An 11,045-nucleotide genomic window follows, 5' to 3' on the forward strand; every position below is an offset into this window, starting at 1 on the left:
AAAGGCCCCTTGAGGATGAGAAATAAATATGAGAAGAAAGTATCCTAACCTCATCCCCAGAGGAGGACGTGCTGGGAAACCCTCACTTTAGAGGGCACTTATGTTAAGAGGGAGTGGGGGTGAGAGTGGTTCTCTGACAGGTTTTTATAAAGAGAGTGGGACAAAAGACTTCTGTCATTGAAAGATGATATAATGAAAGGATGTGTAACAAATTGTTAAACAATGAATTTTCAATTTTATGGGAACCCCAACACATTACACGTTTCTCTAGGTCCCAGTAATCTTATTAGCCAAATAGGATTAAATGAAACTATCTTTGCGTGATTATAGTGCTAAATATAAAGAATATTTTTGAGAAATTTGCAAATGTAAATGTTAAATAATTGCCAGATTAAAATTTTGCAGTCTCGTAAGCCAGTTTGTAGCAGGTGATCTGCCCACAGAGGTTAAACATGTTCTAGAAATGCATTAATTTGCATTTTGGTGTCAACTTTCTTCTTTGTAATTTGCTACCAGCACTTACACTGATCTCTCTTATTTCATTCCTTACCCATTATTGTGCTCTCTCTTGGCTTCTAAGATGTCTCTCGTTCCTGGGTCTCTCCATTTTCCTCTGATATTTTCTTGTTCTCCTTTGTTGGAATCCCTACTTTTACCTGACTCTTAAATATAATTGTGCCCCAACTATATTTATAAAGTTCTATTCTTAATGCCTTATCTTTTCCTTTTATGCTCATTCCTTTAGAAATATCATTAAATAATACTTGTTTATTGAGTGCCTACTATATGCCAGACAGTGTGCAAGGCACTGAGGACGAGAGGTAAAAGGCAAAGACCTTGGTCTCAGACTTGAGCCTCTCACAAATTTGACAATCACTCGTATTTACCTCCTCGCTGCTGCAGTCCCAACCCCAAACTGTACTCTGAGCACCTCTGCTTGGAGGTTCTGTAGGCACTGCATACCCAGTGTAGAAATATGATGAACTCAATATCTTTCCCTGTAAACCTATCCTTTTGTGTTCCCTTTCTCTATTAAATAGCATTATCCCACGCTTCCATGTTAGTAAGTTTGTCTTCCTCTCCGTATCTCCTCAGTTGCCAATTCCTGTTTATTCTGCCTCTGATATACCCTCAGGTCCATTTGTTTCTCTCCGTTTCCACTGTCTTGGTAAAGGCCCCCTTCGGCTCTCATTGGCACATGTATAGCAGCCTCTTAATTGTGTCCACGCTTCCAGGTTATCACGTGGCTCCAGAGTTGTCTTTCTTCTCACACTTTTCTGCATCTTGCTCTCCTGCTTATGATCAGTATAGCCCAATCCTTCTAGGTGTGGTCCTGACTATTCTCCCGGCTCCCGCCATGTTCACTAGCACTCATGCCCTAACAGCATTGGACTAGGCAGAATTCCCTTCACACTCCAGTCTTGCCACGTCGTGGTGCCTCTGTTGAGCCCTGGGACAGGGATTTCCTTCTCCATCTTTGCTCGGTGAACTTCAACCTTCAAGGCTTAGATTCTTCTTCTGTGAAGAACGTGTTCCCACATTTCCCAGGGAGCTGTCTCCACATCTCCCAGTTCTTTGTTTGTATTTCTCTTATAAGACTTTTCACATGGTTTTTTGTATTCCCAGGAACTTGTTCAATGTCTGGCACAGAGGAGATGATCAATTTTTTTTTTTTTTTTGGTGGCTGCCGAATAAGCACAATGAAATTTATTGTACTTTTATATCTATGGCTCTGTATCTATGTGACCCTTAACAACTTATTTTAGCCTTAGCAAAAGACTGAATTGTTGAACAGTTGATATATTTAATTCATGTAAATGCAAATGTGAAATGTAAGCTATAACTTGCTGAGTTTACATTTAGCTGAGAATTACATCTTAGTACAAAAAGAGAATTAATTTTTTTCATATCTCTGGGCTTTTCTTTCTTAAAATATATCCTGATAGAGGAGTTGCACCTGAAAAATTAAGATAGTCCAGTTTGCTTCACATATTTTCAGCAGATGGGTTGAAGGAACTGAAAGTGTTCTGAGATTTTACAAAGCAAAATTGCTTTAGATTCTATGCCTACATTGTTCTTAATGTTGTACTTTACAATCTAATGAAGAAAATACTGAATAGTAATATAATTTCCTTTTCTTCCTTCATAGGTTATTGGGATTATAAATGGTAGGAAGGCGTATAGTTAATTCTACGTATTTTTTTATATATTCATTCATAAGCTGGTTACATAACCCATTATCACCATTTTTTATGGTAGGATTATTATGTTATTATAGGATTATTGGTAGGATGTAGTTATTATGTGACGCTTTGGGTTTTCCTTTAAGTTCTAGGTATTCCAGGGTGATACACGGGTAGGTTTATTACTGCGCAGTCCACTCCAGGAGCGCCTTCCCAGTAATCTGATTGTCTCCACAGGGTGGATTTTGCAGACACACTTCAACTCATTTACAGCTCAGAATGACATGAGAGCAGGAGGACAATAAAGATTTAGTAATGCTATTGGCGTGTCAGGCTGCCTGTGGGCATTTTCCCAGATTCTTCTTGGATTTAATATTATTTCCAAGGGATTTTTCTTTTGCAGTGTTTAATCTAAGATTAAGAAGCATAGCAAAAGAAGACTTAGGGTTCTCTTTGCTAGACATTTAAATATAAAACCACTCAGGATACAGTAACAAACAGCAATAAAAATTGGGGAAAGTATTAAACTGACTCCAAACATTAACCGTTTTTAGTGGGTTGGGTGGTGCAGAGGGGTCTATCAAAAATAGTACTATTAAAACAAAAATGAGTTTTAAATATCTTTTTCCCCAACCAAGAGTATACTATGTTATGACACTTCAGCTATTACTCAATAATCGTATGATTTGTGAGACAAATCAAACTTAGATCTAAAGCTATCAGAGAAATGATCCATCCTCCAGCAGCTTCAACTGTTTGTGGTGGCCTGCACACATAAGGGGTTTTAATCCCTTTTTGTCTTTACTGATTTGGTCCCATCTGTCAGAATCTACAAAGTAACTCCTGCTCAGTCTTTAAGGCTCATAGCAAGTGTCCCTGACTCCAGTGTGATTCTCTGTTACCCTCAGGCTGGGTTAAGTGCCTGTATATTGCACAGAGACGTCACTGTATTTTTCCATCCCATGTTTATAATTTGCTCATGTGTCAGTTTCCACCATTAGACTATGAGCTCCTTGAGATCAGAGGCTGTTCTTTACTCATCTGTGCCTAATACTGTGTTTTCATCATAATAGTAAACACTGCGTGAATGTTTGTATAACGCATAAATGAAGCCAGCTCTCAGGGACTGGGATTTTCATTGCTGTGCAGCACCGTTGGAAGCTCTTATTTTGAAAAACTGGATTAACTATAATATCACCTAAATTTTATGAACACATCTGAATCACTGAATTAAACTACTGTGTTTAATTTAGTTCTAAAATAGAAGCAATAACTCGTCCTCTAGTTATTTAAAGGGTATATTTTTAAAACAGAGTGGAGGTGAATTAAAAAGTGTAGAGAAAGTCATGAGTGTAAATTGCTTCCCAATATAATCTCTTGAGTTCATATTTAATAAAGATAAGTTACTCAATCAACAATTGCTCTATGTGTGAGGGTATTCGTACATAAATCACTTAGTTTGGCTTGGATCTAACATTGATAGGACATAATTGATCTTTAAAAGTTTTATGAAGAATCACAGACTGTGAAATTAAAGGTGGTTCTATTGTCTAGCTTTGCCTTTCCATCAAGCAGACACCTATTTTCTTGGTAGTGGAAATCTCGTTTTATATGTACTATTGACCAGACCATCAATTAGCTCTGTCTCACAATAATTAACATCATGTTACCTTCTACTTTATATCAGGAAAACCTACCAGAGCTTTCTAACCTGACACACCGCCAGGTAGGGTTTTTTTCCACCCTCCTAAAAATGTTTAAAGCAGGCATTAAAGCCTCTATATTATGTTTTCTGGCTCATGATTTCGTAAACCAGTTTGTCATTTAACTTTATGTATTGCATAGTGTTGTGGGGTGATAAGAGTTGGAAAATATCTAGCGAGCCAGTTTTATTCTTCGTTTCTCAATTTACAACAAGCTGTCCTTGAAATTTTACTTTTTTGCTTTTTGAAGCTGTTTATTTTCCATTATTTCCGTTTTCTGTTAAGGGTCTGTGGAAGACCAGCTTAAGGCCACTCTGATTGTCCCCACCGATTCAGTGGCCCAAGCAGTGGGAGCTGCAGGCCAGTCTTCAGGGGCAGCTGAGCACTCCAGTCTTGAGGAAGGAACTGCTGGATAGGCACAGAGGGCACACCTGCGTGCCTCTGGACCAGCCTGCCACCTTGGGTTGAATAGCAGTAAATTTGGGAGCTGAAGCAGTCTGTTCACTCTGAAATTCCTCCTTGGTCATAGCCTTTTTAGCAGCGGTCTGCTCTTCCCTTTCAATCTCTTCAGGATCCCTGTAGAAGTAGAGATCAGGCACGATCTCCCATGGGTGCTCATGGGAGATGGTGCCACTCATGCACCCACCTTCCTGGGCCAGCATCCACCACCTCAGACCCACAGAGTTAGCTCCCTTGTTGTTGCACGGGATAGCAATGTCCATAGTGCAGAGGAGAGTCTGTGTTACACAGAGTGATGGCAGGCAGGTTAACATAAGACTCCTGGGTGAGAGGCTGGTGGTCAGCCCCAGGATCAGTAACCACTGGAAGTCGTGGCTCCTGGAAGGCTGCCTGGCTCTGGTTAGTGAGGGTCCCAAGAGTGAAGCAGCCAGCCATAGGAGTGGCTTCAGTGGCAGCAGCAAACTACAGCACAGCTCCCTGGCCAGTATTCCTAGAGGATATGACACTGACACCACCTGGGTTTTCAACGGTAGTAATGGTGTGAGCTGCCAGCAGAAGTTCCTTGCAGATTCTCTTCAGATTTATGATGTAGATGCCATCACTTTTCTTTTTGTATATGGGGTCAAAGTTTGGTGCCACCTAAGTAGGTTCCTGCTGCATGGAATTTGTGGACATCCTCCTCCTTCATTTGCAGAACATCCAGTGCTCCAGACGTTGTGAAATCTTCCCTTTAAGTTATGATGAGAACTCAGAACAACACTGTATGGACCCCTCTCTGGGTAGCGGGGAAGGGCTTTACTTTCTGATTATTTATAAATATTGTCATTATCCTTGGAAAAGAGAATAGGTATGGTAAACTGGATAGTACTCAATAGTTAAAGCTTGTAATTGAAATCTTCAGGAAGTATTATGTGTTTATGTATTGGTTTCATCCACCAAATTTCATGGTTCTTGAGGGCATCTGTAGTCGTTTCTTCACACGGCTAGGACAAATTACCACAAATTTCTTGGCTTAAGGTAGCACAAATGTACTATCTTACAGTGCTGGAGATCAGAAGTCTGAAATGAGTTTCATTGGGCTAAAATCAAGGGGTCGGTAGGATTCCTTCTGGAAGCTTTATGGAAGAATCCATCTCCTTATCTTTTCTAGCTTCTAGAGGCCGCCTACATTCCTGGGTTCACGGCCCATTCCTCCATCTTCAAAATCAGCAGTCACATCACTCTGACCTCTACTTTGATTACATTGGGCCCACCCAGACAATCCAAGACAATCTCCTCATATCAAGGCTCTTAATCACACCTGCGAAATCTCCTTTGTTGTGTGTACTGGGGCCCCAGGATCACCCTCAGGTTTGATGTTTTGCTCAGAGGACTCACAGATCTCAGCATATAGTCATACTCACAGCTACGATTTATTATGGAGAAAAAATACAAAGCAAAGTCATCCAAGGGAAAAGGCACACGGGGCAAAGTCGGGGAAAACAGGTGCAAGCTTTCAAGGGTCCTCTCCCAGTGGAGTCACACAGGATGTGCTTAATTTCCCCAGCAATGAGTTGTGACAACACACGTAAAATGTTGCTAACCAGAGAAGCTCATTAGAGACTCAGTGCCCAGTGTTTTTGTTGGGGCTGGTCACATAGGCATCCTTTGCCTGCCATGTCCCAGAATTCCAGACTCCCAGAAGGAAGCCAGGTGTTCACTATAAGCCATACTGTTTGCACAAACATTTTAGGCACAGTGAGCCACTCTTATCAGTTAATGGTGGGAACCCTACAAAATCTAAACTCCTAGATGCTAGTCAAAGGCTAATCTTGCAACTAGGCCTTTTCAAGGACAGCAGTTTAGGACTTCTATGTTAACTCTTTTCTTCACACTATCTAAGGTAACATATTTGCAGGTTTCAGGAATTAGGATGTGGACATGTTTGGGGGGATCATTATTCTGCCTACAGCATATTTATTTTACTTAGTTGTATATTCACAGTGCTAACCCAGTGCCTTGCATTTAGTGAGTACACGGGAAATGCTTCTTTCTTCATTGGCCTGTGGATCGTGATTTGGCATATTCCCTGTGGCTCTGTCTTAGTAAATGGCATTACCATCCACCCAGTACCGGCATAGAAAATCTATTTTGATTCCTCCCTTTTTCTTGCCCTTCACATGCAATCAATCACCAAGTCCTACTGATTCTATTCTCTGTTTCTTGATTCCATCCCATTCCCCAGGCTCACTACCACCACGATAGGCTGGGTCATCATAACTTCTTGACTATCTTTGTATATAACCTCTAGGCTGGTTTCAAGCTTCTAGTTTTGCTTCCCTCCAATCCATTCTCCAGGAAGAAGCAAGTGTGTTTTTTCAGGAACACAAATCTAATTGCATTACTGCTCTATAAAAACCCTTCAGTGGTCCCTGTCTACTTCTCTAGACTCAATTTTTTTCTTTTTTTTTTTTTTGTGAGGAAGATCAATCCTGAGCTAACATTCATGCTAATCCTCCTCTTTTTGCTGAGTAAGACCGGCTCTGAGCTAACATCTATTGCCAATCTTCCTCCTTTTTTCCCCAAAGCCCCAGTAGATGGTCATAGTTGCACATCCCTCTAGTTGCTGTTTGTGGGATGCTGCCTCAGCATGGCCGGGGAAGCAGTGCGTTGGTGCGTGCCTGGGATCCGAACCCGGTCCGCCAGTAGCGGAGCACGCACACTTAACCGCTAAGCCACAGAGCCAGCCCCCTCCTAGACTCAATTTTTACCCTCTTTTACCTTGCACACTCTACAGTTTACAATCAAGTTGAATTTCTCTTGGTTCCTCAAGCAGAACATACTCCCCCCCCCACCTCTAGGGTCTTACTTGAGTTTGTTCCTTTGTCCAAACACTTCCCCTTCTTTGCCAAGTTAAGTCCTATTATCCCTTTACTTAAGTCTCAGTGAAAATATTCTTCCTCAAGGAGGTCTTACCAGGCATCTAAACAGGTTGTCCCTCTATTACCTGTTCCTATGTACCGTGTACTTTCCCTATCATTATACTTATCCCCAAAGTTATTATTTCGTCTGTCTTCCCTGCTAGGTTTTAATCTCCATTATGGTAGAGACTCTGTCTGTTTTGTTTGCCATTACATCACTAACATCTAGCACATGGAATTGGACATAGTAAATTTTTAATAAATATTTCCTAAATGAGTGAATGAATCAGTGCTAAAAATTTTTAAGAATGATTGCATAGTTGCTTTGGAAAACAGTCTGGCAGTTCCTTAAAAGGTTAAACATAGAGTTGACATATGACCCAGTAATTCCAACTCTCTTTATACACCCAAGAGAAATGAAAACATAACCCCCACAAAAAGTTGTGCAGAAAATTTCAGAGCAGCATATTATTACCACAATAGCCAAAAAGTGGAAACAACTCAAATCTCCATCAACTGATAAACGCACAAATAAAAAGTGGTATATCCATACAATGAAATATTATTTTCCTATAAAAAGAAATGAAGTGATGATATATGCTACAACATGGATGAACCTCAAAAATATGCTAAGTGAAAGAAGCCAGTCACAAAAGACCACATATTGTATGATTTATATGAAATGTCTAGAATAGACAAATTTATAGAGACAGAAGGTAAATTAGTGATTGTCTAGGGAGGTTGGGAGGTAATGGGGAATGACTGCTAATGATTGTAGGGGTTTCTTTTTGAGGTGATAAAAATGTTCTAAAATTGATTATGGTGATGGTTGTACAAGTCTGTGAATGTACTAAAAACCACCGAATTGTATGTTTTAAATTTGTGAATTGTACAGTATGTGAATTATATGTCAACAAAGCTGTTATACAAAAAAAGAATGATTGAAAACTCACCTATGTATCATTCAACTTTGAAAGAGACCTGAGGACGATTATGTCTTATCTAGACTAAGAAGAATATCGAGTTCAAGAAATATTAGTTGAATGAGTGAATGGCTTATCATTCTCTATTGACTGAAATGTCTGGCCAGCTAGTTCACCTCACAACTCAAACAATCACGTAAGTATTTTTCTTTGAGAAAACCATTGTACTTTGCTATAGAACAGAGGGCTTTATGTGCGTTTTGTCACATGAAATATTAAAAAAGAAGTGACCTTAAGGATCGAGAGTTAATAAAATTAATACTTTTTACTGATTCATCAGAAACACCCTTGAATGAAACAGTGTGCCCCTACTATTAGATACAGAAGAATGCAATGACTGATTCAGGCTGAGGTGCCAGCAGTTTTACTCACTGACTCATTACCGCTTTTGCACTGTAAGTGCAACATCAACCCAATGAAGCAGGCAAAGACCTGTTGCTTATTATTATGAAACTAGTTTGACCTGATGTTCCCCTTCAAAGGATCTCAAGGACTCCTAGCCGGTCTGTAGACCACGCTTGGAGAACTGCTGACCTAAGCAATATAAAACAAGGATCCTGAAAGTGTTCACAGATCTCCCTAGTAGTAACTTGTGCCCCAGCGGTCGTTACTTCTAGGGTTGATGATCAACTCAGTCAAGTTGGAAATTGGTCAAGTTTCTCCTTAATGTGGTACACTTCTAATTAAGGGGACAGCATTGCTAATTGTTAAATAATTAGTATTTCCTTGTTTTCACTGTCAGAGGATGCATAACAGCATCACTTCAACATTATTTTATCTCAGGTCTTAATTCTTTTTTCTCTTCTCAGCTCCCTTATCTAGAGCAAGGAGATAAGGTGGCTAAGGAGGTAGAGGTGGGGTGTGTGTGTGGGGGTGCTTTGTGATAAGTAACCATCCGTGGTTTAAGAAGTTCACAAAACTCTTCTCTGATTATCTGTGCTGGGAAGATTTCTGGATGCTTTATGATAATAGATTGGAGATGGATTGAAACATATTTTGGCTTCCCTACATGTGGGAACTGAGAGGCCAGCCACCAGATTCTTGATTGGAGTTTAAAAGATGACATTCAGGGCTTGGTTGTGGGCATAGGGAGCTTCAGCACATGAATAATTCCCCCAGCAATGACAAAAGGGAGACACTGCCAAACGATTCTGTAATTTGCACATAGGTTTTCAGATTGAGCCACCATAATTTGTGACAACACTGAAGGATAACGTGACAGTGGCAGGTTAGACTTTTGCATTGTGTTAATGGTGTCTTTGTTTGGGGACACCAGCATGGCCAGGTGGCATTTAAAGAGCCTAATGAGAAGGATGACTTGGCTCCAAGTGGCAATGTCAAAAGACACGTCGCAGCTGCCCTGTCTCAGAGGTCTAGAATGAGACCGACACTCAATTACTGCCCAGTGTTGCGTTGTCACTCCTGCCTTCTCAGCATCCTCCTTCCTCAAGCAGTATTCACGCCTCTCTTCATCTGTTCAAGCGGGTGCTTCGGCATGAAGGAAGCTGCGCATTATCTCCCTCATGCATCTTGCTGTCTTTGGCACATTTGTTGTTTGTTGCTGGTGGTGCCAGGGCTCAGCTGTTACATGACAGGCTTTGATAGAGCGAATCAATTGTTGTTGTTTTTTCTTCTTGAAACACCCATCATACTTTGCAATTTCCCTTTAAAAATGAAGGCTGCTTCGTACTTCTGATAGTACTGCTTCGTTTCTATCAGGAACAAGAAAAATAGGACACAAGAAGTTTATATCATTTTCACATTTGATCATGTTGGATGAATTGTCAGGAGGAAAATAAGTCTTAATTTTTCAAAGTGTTCATTTAGATGGGAACAGATTTCCCAGAAATCTCGCTTTATGGAAATACAGTATTGAGTATACTGATTTGGCCTCTGCGTTTAAAACTCCCTAGAAAGACAGACAGGGAGTGAGTTCATTATTTTCAGCTTTCTTCTATCCCAGAAGGGCAGGAGCCTGCAAAGCAGTACTTTCTGGGAGTCCAGGAGATTGCTTTTCACTTGAGTGTTATTGGAAATTTTCTGTAGATGGTGGATCTGAAAAACCTTGGGGTCAGGGTTGAGGATTTGTGATCTAAACATTCTTGACCCTGCTTCCTATAAAACCACAAATTAATATTGCCAGAACTCATCGCCACGGGATAGCTATCCAGCTGTCCAGCAGATAAAATTGAGTAGTAAATTCAGCAAGTTGAATGTTCCCTGTTTTTGAACATTCAAGTTAAATCTTTTATGCCTGATAGTGTTATTCAAATCTAAACCCACTCTAAGTTTAAAAACTATCATAAGAACACTCTAACTTTGTAAGGTTTTTAGAATGGTGTTTAAAATACGGCTGACTCTAATTAATTGTTTAAAAAAATGCAAGGGAAAAACTAGAACATATTCATGCCCTACCTTTGTCTGTGGTTCACATTCTCTGAGGAAGCTGCCACAGCACTGTGCGAACAGGGGTATGTTAAAAAACAGAAGCTTCTTGAGGTCAGCGGCTCCTTTTATCTGGACTAAAGGTTAAAACTAGCAATCAGCTGGTTTGACCAGTTCTATGACATTGGACAAAGTCACCTCTCCATGCCTTAGTTTCCTCAACTGAAATGGGGATAATAATAGTACTATCTCGGAAAGTTGTGACAGATTAGATGAGTAAATATAACAAAGCATAGAACAGTGTCTGACACAGACTAAACATCATCTAATTGTTAGTTTTTGTTGTATTGTATAATAATTGTATAGCTGTTGTAACTGAGATGATGCTAGGTGTCCAAGAAAAAAGACAAGTAGAGAGAAGGAGAGGGAGAA

General features: G+C 40.2%; 1 pseudogene; it reads right to left on the minus strand.

Moving 5' to 3' along the window:
* Positions 1–4,166: 4,166 nt before the first annotated feature.
* LOC101391562 (small ribosomal subunit protein uS2 pseudogene) lies at positions 4,167–8,608 on the minus strand (annotated as a pseudogene).
* Positions 8,609–11,045: the final 2,437 nt, after the last annotated feature.

Source organism: Ceratotherium simum, chromosome 13 (genome assembly GCF_057802395.1).
Source record: "Ceratotherium simum simum isolate JZ-2026a chromosome 13, ASM5780239v1, whole genome shotgun sequence".
NCBI lineage: Eukaryota > Metazoa > Chordata > Mammalia > Perissodactyla > Rhinocerotidae > Ceratotherium > Ceratotherium simum.